Below are 15,000 nucleotides of genomic sequence, written 5' to 3'. Positions count from 1 at the left end.
TTTGACATACATTTGACAACGTGAATTTTTTTTTTTTTTCAACAATGCAAACCACCAACGGAAACTACCAAAATTATCATGATTATATGTATCAAAATGATGTTACACAGTCATTTGTTAAGTGTTTGCTTCTTGAAGCTTTCGCAGCGTCATCTATTGTATTCCACAGCATGGAGGCGATGTTCCCTCTGCTTGGGATCTATTGTAGCTATTACCAAATTGTAATGGTATGTAAAATTTATTTTTCGCTATCTACTGTTTAATTTACTTCTACAATGTACAATACAGAAACTGAGTATGGACACTCAGTATTCATATATAGTTTATATATATATATATATATATATATATATATATATATATATATATATATATATATTTATATATATATATATATATATATATATATATATATATATCAATGGCAAGATTATTATTGCAGAGTTTTTATCTGCCTTTTCTCTTTCTCTGAGAATCTTTTTCCCTTCCACGGGAAATTGTCTTATAATGTCACCATATGACATTGTTTTGTAAGTAACTTTGGTAAAGCCATGCCCAAAGTAACTTACAAAACAATGTCATATGGTGACATTATAAGACAACTTCCCGTGGAAGGGAAAAAGATTCTCAGAGAAAAAGAAAAGGCAGATAAAAAAAACTCTGCAATAATAATCTTGCCATGAAATTTAACCAAACATGCTTGAGAGAAAATCTCCTGCCCATATATACAATATATATATATATATATATATATATATATATATATATATATATACATATATATATATACAGTATATACATATATATATGTATACATATATATATATATATGTATGTATGTATATATATATATGTATATATATATATATATATATATATACATATATATATATATGAGTGGTAGGGTGGTGAGTTTAAACGCCAAGAATCCGTTGAAGTTTTATTTCTGACGTTTCGTCCAACTAGGACTTGTTCAGAGTATACACAAGTAAGACAACGACAACTTATATAATCGCACAGCTCACCCCGTTCCTCCCCGGTCAATGTTGTTGCCATCTCGCTTTCGTCTTGCCTCGTGGATAATTAGGCAACTTGCTACCCTCGCCAACTTGACAAAACGGTCCCGATGATTGCTACATGGGAGTGAGGTAATATACGCTGCTTCAATTGTCCTCCTTTCCTTTTTGTTAAGTCCATTATGGATTACCTCTGTTTCTTCCCAGTCCGGCAGGTGGCCAAAGTTGTCGATGTGTACCACTAATGAGTTGGATGTCCGGTGGGCTTTGATGTCATTTTTGTGTTCCATCGTCCGTTTGTGAATTCCTCTGCTACTTTCGCCATAGTAACTAGCGGGCAAGACGAAAGCGAGATGGCAACAACATTGACCGGGAAGGAACGGGGTGAGCTCTGCGATTATATAAGTTGTCGTTGTCTTATTTGTGTATACTCTGAAGAAGTCCCAGTTGGACAAAACGTCAGTAATAAAACTTCAACGGATTCTTGGCGTTTAAACTCACCACCCTACCACTCATTCTCTACTCACACCTCAATATATATATATATATATATATATATATATATATATATATGTATAGATATATATATAAATATATATATATGTGTGTATACATATATATATATAAATATATATATGTATATATATATATATATATATATATATATACATACACACACACACACACACAGACAACACATACACACAAACACACACACACTAACACACACACACACACACACACATATATATACGTATACATATACATATACATATAAGAACATAAGAACATAAGAAATAAAGGAGACTGCAAAAGACCATAAGGCCTACACTAGGCAGCTCCGTATCCATCACCACCTGTCATCCCCATCCATAAAGTTGTCTAATCGTTTTTTAAAACAACTGATAGTTTCAGCGCTTACTACATGGTTACTAAGTCTATTCCATTCATCGACCACCCTATTAGTAAACCAATTCTTGCCTATTTCCTTCTTAAATCTAAATTTGTCCAGTTTATACCCATTACTGCGAGTCCTGCCCTGTTGTTATATTATGATGACCTTGTTTGCATCACCCTTGTTATAGCCTTTGATCCACTTGAACACTTCTATTAGATCACCCCGCACTCTGCGTCTTTCCAGAGAGTGTAAGTTTAGGTGCCTAAGCCTCTCTTCGTAAGGCAAATTTCCGAGTCCATATATCATTTTGGTCATTCTTCTCTGTACTGATTCTAGTGAATTTACGTCCGTTCTGTAGGACGGAGACCAAAACTGTACCGCATAGTCAAGGATGGGTCTAACTATCGCTAGATAGAGTTTAATAATTACCTCTGCACTTCTATTCGTTACCGTCCTAGCAATGAAGCCTAATGCACTGTTAGCTTTATTTCTGGCGCTAATACACTGTTTCCTAGTTTTATGGTCCGGACTCACTAGAACTCCCAAGTCCCTCTCGCACTCAGATTTGTCTAAAAACGTGTTATCTAAGTTGTATCTATTTTCGGGGTTGTGTAGCCCTACGTTTAACACGCTACACTTAGAGATATTGAAGTTCATTTGCCATTTCACCGACAATGTTAACAGCTTATTAAGGTCATCCTGCAGAATCTGGGCGTCGTCTCCTGACCTAATTAGGCGTCCTATTTTAGTGTCGTCCGCAAACTTACTAACATCACTATTTAACCCTTCGTCTAAGTCGTTTATATACACAATGAACAACAAGGGACCCAAAACCGAGCCCTGGGGGACCCCGCTAGTAACATTGCCCCACCTAGATTTTATTCCATTTATGGTGACCCGCTGTTTTCTGTTACCAATCCAAGCTCTAATCCATTCTAACACTTTTCCTCCTATGCCATGGGCTTTGATTTTATTTAGTAGTCTCTGGTGTGGCACTTTGTCGAACGCTTTGCTAAAGTCAAGGTAAATAACATCGTAATTTTCATTGTTGTCTGCCGCCTTATATACCTTAGTGTAAAAGGATAGAAGATTAGTCACACATGACTTACCCTTGGAGAAACCATGCTGTGAAACACGAATTAAATTATGCCCTTCAATGTGTTCTCTGAGTCTATTTACTATTATTGATTCAAGCATTTTTCCTATAACCGATGTCAAACTGATTGGCCTGTAGTTGCATATAGACGATCTATCTCCCTTCTTAAAAACAGGAACAACGTTTGCCTGCCTCCAAGCAGTAGGAATAGAACCAGTGTCTACCGATTTATTGAATATTTCAGTTAACTGGTCGCAGATTTCAAATTTACACTCTAAGCATTCTTGGAAAAATTTCGTCTGGACCCGGAGATTTTGTAGCTTTAAGTCTGTCAATCTGCTTGACTACTTCCTCTTTACTAATGCTGATATTAGTTAGACTACTTTCTTCATCCCTTCTGAAAATCGGATCGCAGTCAGGTACTATATCTAACCTTTCATTTGTAAACACCGATAGAAAATCATTGTTAAACTTCTCACTCATTTTTTCTTCCGATTCAATCATGACATTTTCATCGTTTTTAATTGGTCCTATTCTTTCTTTATTTTTTATTCTATAGAGGTGAAAGAAACCCTTTGGGTTGGATTTTGCTTGACTGGCAACCTTGATTTCATAATTACGTTTCGCTGAACGTGTATTCCTTTTAACCAGCTTTGCCATTTCGTTATATCTTGATCTAAGGTGTGATTCCCCGTTTTTCATTTTTACGTAAAGTCCTCTTTTCATTCCGATCTCATGTTTCAATCTGTCCGTCATCCATTTGGGAGTATTACTATTTTTCCGTATTGACTTTAGGGGGATAAATGTATTTTGTGCATTAATAATTAGATCAGTTAGATTGTTATACATTTCATTTAAATTACTGACCTGACTGTTGGGCCCTCGCCCCCAATTGACCTGACCTAAGGTATGCGTATTACCCTCTTTGACCCAGACCTGACCTAAGGTATGCATATTACCCTCCATGACCCACACCTGACTAGCCCCGCAACGAGAATCAAGAATGTCTGAAACGTCCGCCTGGCTTTTCGTATTCAATTTCAAATAGGTTTTTATATTGTCAAAGTTTGCTTTCCTGAAGTCTGGTACTTGAACGTTATTCGTACTTTTTATTTTTTACCAAATAACATTAAATCTTATTTCTTGATGATCGCTTAAGCCTAGACTATCTCCCACTATTACGCTGCTAATTTGGTGCTCATTATTTGTTAGAATTAAGTCCAGGGTATTTTGTCCCCTCGTAGGATCGGTAATCATTTGTTTTAGGAAATTATCCTGCACCACATCTAGGAATTTCTTCGCTTCATGATCTCCTATTAAAGTTTCCCAGTCAATGTTTCTATAGTTAAAATCTCCCATGATTACAACGTTTTTGTACTGGGACGCTCTGTGAATTTCATGAATAAGGGAATCAGTCTGCTCAATGCTGAGGTTAGGAGGTCTATACAAGATGCCAATAATAACTTTCTTATTCTTGCCTATAATCTCTACCCAAATAGATTCCGTACAGTCCTCTTCCTTAATCGAATTGTTGATAATACAGTTTAATGTATTTTTAACGAAAAGTGCTACACCTCCCCCATTCCTGCCGACCCTATCCTTATGAATAAACTTATATCCTTCTATTTCGATTTCCGGAAGGAAATGTTTATCAGCCATGTTGATCCAGGATTCAGTAATAGCTATAATATCGACATTTTCTACGCATGCTTTACCTCGCAGCAAATCAATTTTGTTAATTATGCTCCTGCTATTTGTATAGTAAACTTTAAGTTTATCTTCCCTCCACCTGCTTTGGTGATTTTTTACACAGTCCTCTAAGTTGTTTCTATTGTCTAAACTATATTCCGATACTTCCCCCCCTACTCCCACATAATCTACCCGAAAAAACCTGTAGGATGCCTACTTCTCGCTCAAGGGATTCAGCAAGGAGTCGAAATCCTCTGGGAGACAAGTGCACTCCGTCCCTTGTGTATAGGTGATTCTTACCATAAAAGCGGTCCCAGTTGTCGACAAATGCCCATTCATTGGCCTTACAATGTTTTGCCAGCCTGCAATTCATTGCAATAGCCCTGGAGGGCCACATGCCTCCAACTCTACGCCTCGGAAGGATTCCACATACTACAGGAACACCTCCCCTATTTCTGATCTTGTCTAGCGCATCCCTGTACCGCGCAAATAATTCCTCACTCCCTAACTTACCTATATCATTTCCTCCGGCACTTAAGCAAACTACTGGGTCCTTACCTTCCCCTACTAGACACTCTTCTATCCTATCTCTAACATCTCCTATGCCCGCGCCAGGGAAACACACCTACGTCCTATGTTTCCTATCTTTGTCGCAGAAAACCCTGTCTAAATACCTCACTTGACTGTCTCCTACTACCAAAATCTTACCTGTGGGCAGGGATCCAGCGTCTGCCCTTTCCTTCTTCTCTTGGATTTCATTAGTTCCTTCTTCCTGCAGATTCGCCAGCACTTGAAACGAGTTTTTGCATTTCAGTGGGGCTGGTGAGGACTTTTTTCCACTTTTCCGCATCTTATTTCTCACCGTATTCCATCCATATATATATATATATATATATGTGTGTGTGTGTGTGTGTGTGTGTATATATATAAAATAATTTCGACTGTCGTCCACGGATTTGAGCCGGGCGCCGCGATTTCACGAGCCCGTTTGGAATCCGGGGACGACAGTCGGAATTATTTTATTGATATCGCCGTCACTGGTGATTATGTATATGTATATATATATATATATATATATATATATATATATTTTTATATATATATATTTATATGTATATATATATATATATATATATATATATATATATATATACAGTATGTATACACTTGACCTTTCAAAAAAAAAAATTGTGTTTTCATAAGTTACTCTACTTTTTCCATGGTTTTTGACCTGAAAAATTCAAAAGTTACACCCATTTTTATGTAGGATGTGTGAAAGCACTATCACATGGAGGCTGAATTATTTTGCTATCTATCTTATCAAAAGGGTCAACTTTGAGATATTTCTAAGCATAATTTGTAGTATAATTTTTTTTTTATCTATTCAAGATAGAGCAACAAATTAGATACCAAATAAATAAACAGGATCTACTCTAAATTTATTAACCATTAGAATTTATTAATTTTCCCGAGATCTTTAATATATACGAAATTGTTGAAATCTTGACTTTTATACTAACCTGGAGACATAGTTTTTGCACGCTGCAAGATAGGACAACAAAATAGTTATGAAAAAAAATAATGCTCTTCTGAACTGTACAGTTTGATTAACATTGTACAAAAAATGGCATGTTATTTGAAGTATTTACATAAAAATAACAAAATTCCATACATTTGACATATGACGTACAAAGTGGGAATTTCAATTTTGCAACAAGTCAAACCATCAACAGAAACTACCAAAATAATCATAACTCTATGTATCAAAATGATGTTACACAGTCATTTGTTAAACGTTTGCTTCCTGAAGCTTTCGAAGCGTCATCTGTTGCATTCCAGCGCATGGAGGAGATATTCCCTCTGCTTGGGATCTGAGGTGATGACATTTGTAAAATCATTCATCATCTTAACTCCACGCTCAACGATGACACTCACTACTCTGAGATTTCTCACATATTCCATGATTCAACCCGATCGAGAAGCCAGCCAGGTCCAATGCTGAGGATGTCTAATAGAGGGTGGGATTCCGGATCAATGAAATCTACTAGTGTAGTCTTGGCTGTCACCTTCTAAAACACAGATTTTACCCATCTGAAGCTATCTGGCCTCTAAGTGGCATGCATCTGGACAGCAATATTCTGTTTCTCCTTGTCACTCGGCCTACTGTTGAACAGCGCGAATGGCATGGCCTCCTGTGTCAAGTACCACTTGTGATTTTTCATCTTCTGAAGAACTGATTCAGAAACCTCTGGGTCTGATCTCTTGTACCTCAACATGTCCTGGATAAGCTGAAGATCATTCACAGGAGCGTACGTAACGCCTGATTAACACAAATTTTCATGTCCTAGTTGGGGATGAACATTTTGTTTATCTGGATGATTCAATCTTAGTTTCCAAGAATGCGGAAAGCCACTTCACTAAGTTGTCCATGGTCTTGCAACGTTTTGCTGAAGCTGGATTGAAAATAATTTTGCCAAGTGCTCTTTTTTTAAGTCTAGCTTCCAATTCCTAGGTCATGTTGTAGACAAACATGATATTCACATTACTCGCGATAAAGTCAAAGCAGTTAGGGACTTCCCTACACCTAGGTCAGTTGAGCATGTACGTTCCTTCCTTGGGCTTGGAGGATACTGTTGTACATTTATTAGTAATTTTGATTCAATTGCTACCCATCTAACACGTCTCCTCAAAAAGGACACTTCCTTCCACTGGCGTGATGTTCATCAAGAAAGTCTTGGTTCTTTGAAGCTTGCACTTACTGAAGCGTCTATGTTGGAATTCCCAGATTATAGTCTTTCTTTTACTATTTTTACAGGTGCTTCTGGTACAGGTATTAGGATTGTACTTATGCAGGAAGTAGACGGATGTAGACTCCATATTCTTGCATATGCTAGTTGCATTCTTAACAACTCTGAGTCTCGTTACTCTGTTACTCATTTGGGGGCCCTGCAAGTGGTGTGGGCTTTAAAAAAAATTGTGATATAGTATTTGGATATCCTGTTACGGTCTACATGGACCACACTGCTGTCACACAGCTTTTCAAGGGCAAAAATCTTTCAGGCCGCCTAGCCAGATGATGTATCACAATTTAAGAATTTAGCCCAACCCTTAAGCATATTCTAGGACGTGCAAATAATGTTGCTGGTGTACTTTCACGTAATATACCTGTAGCTGCAGTTACAGTGATTGACAACTTCTCTCTGAAGGATGAGGACCCTGTTTAGTCTGCTGTTATTTATGCTTTGGAGTCTGGTGATGATGTCATCTTACCAGATTTACCTCTTCCTCTGTCCCAATTTTCCTTGCAGGACGAGGTTCTCATTCGTAATGTGGAAGTGTTTGAGCAGGATGTGGTACAGCTAGTAATCCCTGAGTCCCTATTTCCTGTTTATATGTCCCTTGCTCATGATCCCCCTCAGGCTGGTCACCCAGGTCGTGACAGAACTCTGGTTATGGTACTTAAGAAGTATTATTGGCATAAAATGTGACTGCATATTACCTCTCACGTAGCCCAGAGTAGCTGTTGTGCCTAGAACAAAAGTTCTACGCACACTGCTCCATCTTAGAGTACCCTACTCTTTCTCATCGTTTTCAGACTACGGCTATAGACCTTTTACAACTGCCTCGTAGTACTCAAAGCTCTATGTATGTCCTTGTGTATGTGGACTACTTTAGTCGTTTTGTAATATTGGCTCCCTCACGTAACAAGTCTGCTCTAGTAGTAGCCTATGCTTTAATGTCTTATGTTTTTTGTCCATACACTACTCCTTCAGTGCTTATTGACAATGGAACTGAATTTAGAATCGAGATTTTAGCGAGCATTTATGAGCATTACGGCATCACGCACACATTCGTGACTGCATACCATTCTGCGTCCAATGGTCTTATAGAGAGGACGAAAAGGAAGATTTTGGATATACTGAAGCACGTTGCTATTAGCCATCGTGAATCTTGGGAGGATTGGCTACCATTCGTCAGTGCTTGTATTACCAGCGCCATTAATGTCTCTACGGACAAGACGCCTCATTACGTCATTTGTGGTGTGAAAAATGGCTCCCTTATGATGTTCTTGACAATCCTGTTCGTCCCCTCTACAATTTTGATGACTATAGTTGCTCCAATATCACACATTGCATAATATCTATGGTTCTGCAAAAGAAATAGTTGAAGTCATTTGTGGTGTGAAAAAATGGCTCCCTTATGATGTGCTTGACAATCCTGTTCGTCCCCTCTATAATTTTGATGAGTATAGTCAACTCCAATATCAAACATTGCATAATATTTATGGTTCTGCAAAAGAAGCAGTTGAAGTATCCAAGGCCAAAGAGTTGAAACATCAGCATATCCGGGCTACGCCTTTGAACATCAATATTGGTGGTCATGTTTATAAGAGCGTGTTTGACCACCAACCTGAACTTAATTGTAAATATAAAGGTCCCTTTTTGGTTACTGAGAAGTTGCACCCCAATAAGTTCAGGGTCTTTGATCCTTCCAAGAGACTGAGCGGTGTGTAGCATGTAGATAGGCTTAAGGTTATGAGAGTGCCTATTACTGCATTTACCAGGCCTCCCCGAAGGCCCACTGTATAAACTATGCCCTCTGTAACTGTCCCTCATAATTATGATCTACGTTTAAGGGGTCCTGTGTCTTCATAACTGTATATGTGCTTTGTTTGTATTGTAATTTATGTTTGCCTTGATCTGTACTTTGTATTTCGTTTCTCTATTAAGTGTTTTCTTTGTATATGTATATCTTGTTTATCTACTGAGTGTATTGATTTGTATTATGTGTATCTTTTGTTTATCTATTAAGTGTCATATCCCGGATGTCTGGCAATTACTATCTTTTGTCTCTTGTTTAACTGGCGCCAGTTCGTATGTATTTTTATATTTTGTATGCAGTTCGTATGTATCTTTATATTTTGTATACAGCTCGTGTGTGTTCTTATATTTTGCATGCAGTTCGTATGTCTTTATATGTTGTATACAATTCTCATGTATCTATATTTTGTATGCATTTCTTATGTATTCATATGTACAGTCCTTATGTCATGTAATTATTTATGCTCGTGTATTTTTTTCTCTCTGTAATTTTGTAAGACTATTCTATAATGTGATGTGTGTGGAGAATGTTATCTTGTGTGTTACGTTATGTTTATGTATTAGGGTGTGCTGATTTAATCATTCTTTTCCACACTTTTGTAATCACACTTGTGTGTGTGGAACATGCTATGTAAAATGTCCATTTTTTCTTTCTGCGGTCATTTGTTTTTCTCATTTCTCGGTGGGGTTACCGAGTGGTAGTGACCGAACGATGTTATCATATAACTGTAGTACTATATTTTTGCTATATATTATACGCGCATGCTTGTGGCATTGTACGATTTGTCATACATTGTATATACTTGTGAGCAGATTGGGAAATATCTTTTATGTATAAATACTATGAAATTTATATATATTAATTTACTAGAATTATTGTATCAATTGGTTGCATTTACATATGCTCATTTTGTAATAGAACCTTGCGGTTGTGTATGCTTCCCGCCAATCCAGGCTGCATACCCAAGCGACGCAGTTTCTATCTTGCCTCCGTCGTGTAAACATATTGTAATTGTGGTATGTCCTTGTGTGTGTGGATTACTTTAGTCGTTTTGACTGCATATTACCTCTCATGTAGCCCAGATTATGATTAATACTAGTACATTGTTCGGTAATTATTTGTCGCCTTTGGCTATCCTAGTACACACAACTAATCTCTGAGGTGGTCCCAGGTTCACTACCCAGGACGTCTCTGAACATCTTCCTATTCCAGTGTAGAGTAACAAGCAGGGGACTCACAGACCTCTGCCTTGTAGCTCTGGCTGATGTTTTATCTAGACAGCATTCTGTTACGACGTGTTGTTGATCTAGAAATGATTGAATCGTCCATATCAGCCCCACCAGCTTTCAAGGTGGCGGAAACTAGGGCAATAACTTGATTGTCAGACAAGCTAAGATGATCAACTGTATTGCATATGGCATCACATTTCCTGGCTCTCCTGGGGAATGTCAAAGTCACGGTGTCTTCATAGTAAGAACATCTAGGACGAGGCTGCTGGTGACCCATATCCTCTGTGTTAGCGTCACTGTCACTGGAATCACCCCAGATAATGTTATCCACGTGAATAACTGCCTCTTGTTCTGTTGCAGCTGCAAAATAATACAATGTGACAAGCATGTAAAACTGCAAGATAATACAATGTGGTAGCATGTAAAACTTCCAATTTGTTGTGATATTCAAAAATATGATTAGTAAAAATATGAAAGTATAATTACTTTGTTCTTGACTCTGCAGTCTGGCCTACTTGTTGCTGGGATCTTGTTTCAAAGATCTTGTCATTACCCGACATGCGACCTTTCCTCTCAGTCCTCTTGTCCTGGTAAAACCTAATAACCTCATCTTTCTTCTCCCTGGATAACAGTCTCTTGTTCTCTATATCCTGGACAGCATCTGGAGCTCCTATATCGAACAGTTTGTCCAATTACAAGACAAATGCACTCCTCTTTCATCCATGGTCACTTGCTTTTCCTTTGTTCTTCATTAGTGCTCTGTGCTTGTCATGGAGTTTCACGAAGAGATTTATGCAATTTTGTCTGGTGTCTTGATCCTGGCCATCTGCCAGAACGGGATGATAGCTTCAACCGTTTCATAGGCGAGGTCTAACCATGATTTTCCTTGTATTTTCTGGTAAACTTTAGAGATAAAGGATATACTGGAATGCTTGTCTGTCGGTGGGAAGCTGGGAACCACTGATGCAAGCTGAAGGGTATCCGACCAGGAAGGTTTCAGTGAGAGATCTGGTGGACGGCCGACTTGATGCTTGCTTGTGGACTGTAGGCGGAAGTCCTGAGGCGCTGTGCACCCTCGTAGCTCCTTGCTTAATGCCGTTGTGAAGTATCTTATGGACAGTTTTCTGGATTTGGATCGAGTTTCTGTGCTGTTCAGTACTGCCCAACATCATTAACAGTGTTCTGTAAATATGAAATATGAAATTAAATGCTGAAACTATTTATGTGTTTTGGTCTAAATTAATTTGAAATTCAAACATCCATACAAAAACATGTCTCCAGGTTAGTAAAAATGTCGAGACTTTCAACCATTTCATATCTTTATCAATTCACGGGTAAAATTCATCAATTCTAACGGTTGCTATATGTAGAGTAGATTCTGTTCTTTCATTTAGTATTTGTTGCTCTATCTTAGGTATATAAAAATCATACCATAAAATATGGGTAGAAATGATTCAAATTTGGCCCTTTTGGTAAAATAGACAACAAAAAACTTTAGCCTCCATGGAGTAATGCTTTCATACATTCTAGATAATAATGTATGTAAATTTTGGCCTTTTCAGGTCAAAAAGCATTGTAAAAAGTACAGTAGAGTATGAAAATATAAATAACTTGTTTACTGAACAGGAATATTATAGTCGTACCTTATTATCTATATTTATATCTATATCTATATCTATATCTATATCTATATCTATATCTATATCTATATCTATATATCTATATCCATATCTCTCTCTCTCTCTCTCTCTCTCTCTCTCTCTCTCTCTCTCTCTCTCTCTCTCTCTCTCTCTCTCTCTCTCTCTCTCTCTCTCTCTCTCAAATATAAAAATGTGTAAAATCTACCCGGAGGAAGGACTATAAATGACGAGTCTGTCAGTGTGTGTCGAAACCTGTCAAAATCTCTCTGAGTCTGTCGGATCCTGTTGGAAACTTACAGAATCTCTTATCAATGTCCATCAGAACCTATCAAGGTCAGTTAGATTCTATTGGAGTCTGAAGGAAATCTTTGGAATCTGTCAGCGTCTATCAGATTCTATTAGAACCTCTCAGAGTCCGTCGGAATCCGTCAATGTCTACCAGATACTGACGGAGTCCGTCAAAATCGGTCAGAGTCTGTCAAATTCTGTGGATTTCTTTCTCTTCTTTCGGAAGATATTCTCCATTTGGCAGGGAGTCTCTGAATCACACACACACACACACACACACACACACACACACACACACACACACACACACACACACACACACACACACACACACACACACACACACACACACACACACACACACACACACACACACACACACACACACACACACACACACACACATACACAGTTGGTAGAGCGCTGAAATGGGAAGCAGAAGTGCTCCTAGTACCCAGTTCGAATCCTGCCCAGGGCCGAAATTATTTCGGTATCGCTGTACCTCGGGTCGTACTCTGACTCTCGTGGGCGGGGAGTTGGGTGTGTGTGTGTGTGCAAGGTCATAGCATTACCCATAGATCGGACCTACGAGCTCTGAGCTCTCTTCCAGGAGGGAAATAGCTGTCGATCACGAGTCCAACACGTGATCCAAAGACCAAGTGAATACACACACACACACACACACACACACACACACACACACACACACACACACACACACACACACACACACACACATACGTGCACGCGCACGCGCACGTACACACGCACACGCACACACACACACACACACACACACACACACACACACACACACACACACACACACACACACATCTGCCTCGCGTAACGACTTTATCGCAGAGGAATTTTAATCGAATCAACAAAGAGGAACATCGGGACAGTCAAGGGTTAAGATTAACTCGATCAATGGAACTCATAAACTAGTAATATCAAAACTCACTAACCTAAAATTGATATTACTAGTTTATTCACAAAAATTCCAGTAGATGGTTTAATTGTTTTTCTTACTGATTTAGACAAAATCTCACTTCCTTTGCCTTTTAATACTGTAATTGAACTCATCAAATTAAGCGTAAAAGTTATAAATTTGAATTTAATGGTAATTTTTATTCCCAGAAATTTGGAATGGCTATAGGGAATCACCTCTCGCCTGTCTTAAGCAACATCTACATGGATTTTTTTTTTTAAGAACTATTTTGCCATCTAATGTGATATGGTATAGATATGCAGATGATGTTCTTTACCTGTGGCCATGTACTGAAGACCTGGATGCTTTTCTACAATCTCTGAATAATTTGGTTTCCTCCATTTATTTTACTGTAGAATTAGAAAATAATAACAAATTGCCCTTTTTAGATTACCTCATCCACAGAGAAGGTTTTGACTTTAGATTTAGTATTCACAGAAAACCGACAAATGTGTTTTCTTATATTCATTATTACTCTGAACACCAAGATGAAGTAAATAAATCCGTATTTTCTTCTATGTTCTTACGTGCCTTGAGGATATGCAGCCCGGAATTCATTGATGAAGAATTTGAGTCTATTGTTAACCTAGGTTTATGATTAAAGTACCCTAAAAAAAAAAATTGATAACGCTCTCTCTTTGGCAAAAAAAAAAAAAAAAAAATTCATAGGAATCAACCCCCTCCCCTTTTTGACATTAAGAACCTTTTAATATTACCTTACAGTAACAATCTTTCTCAAGTTCCTCATCTACTTAAAACATAATGTTAAAATAGCTTTTAATAACCAACGTATTTTTAAGAAATTAATAATTAAGAATTCTCCCGCTGATTCTGATGGCTGCATATACAAAATCCCTTGCAAAGATTGTGAAAAGTATTACATTGGACAAACGGGCAAAGAACTATCAACTAGAATTAAACAACATAAATATAGTGTTAAAACAGCACAAGAATCCAATGCTCTATTTGTTCACATGAAAGACTTCAATCATTGTATTAATTGGACTAATGCTTCCATCATTATTTCTCGTAATTCATTTGTCAATAGAAACATAATAGAAAGTAGTATTATAAAAAAATTCTGAAGGTTCTACTCTTAATCGCAGTAATGGCATTTATAAATTAGATAAATTTATCATTAACAAAATTTGAAATCAGGTTGTATGTGACCAAAATTAATTTGGTGAATTGTGCTGTTCTCTAGATTTCTTTTTCATTGATGACTTTGTGTACTAAGACTTATTTTTTTATATGTGACTTTTTGTGCTTTACCAGTTCCTTTCCTAGTGTATCTCGTATATGCCTGTTCCTTTCCTAGTGTATAATCTTGTTATTTTTAAACCTCTTTGTAACACAACTTTCTCTCTATTCCCCTGAAGATGTGAATTACACGAAAGCGCTTGGGAATTACTGTTTTCTTCCGATTTCCTTAGTGGCTACCAGCAAATTTGTGGATCACGTGTTGTTTTAGTGATCTTTCTGCATATATATATATATATATGTATATATATATATATATATATATATATATATAATGAAGGTTTAATGTAG

This window comes from Oratosquilla oratoria, chromosome 21, assembly GCF_046742065.1.
Source record: "Oratosquilla oratoria isolate Oo_2021 chromosome 21, ASM4674206v1, whole genome shotgun sequence".
Taxonomy (NCBI): Eukaryota; Metazoa; Arthropoda; class Malacostraca; order Stomatopoda; family Squillidae; genus Oratosquilla; species Oratosquilla oratoria.
This window is presented reverse-complemented; position numbering follows the sequence as displayed.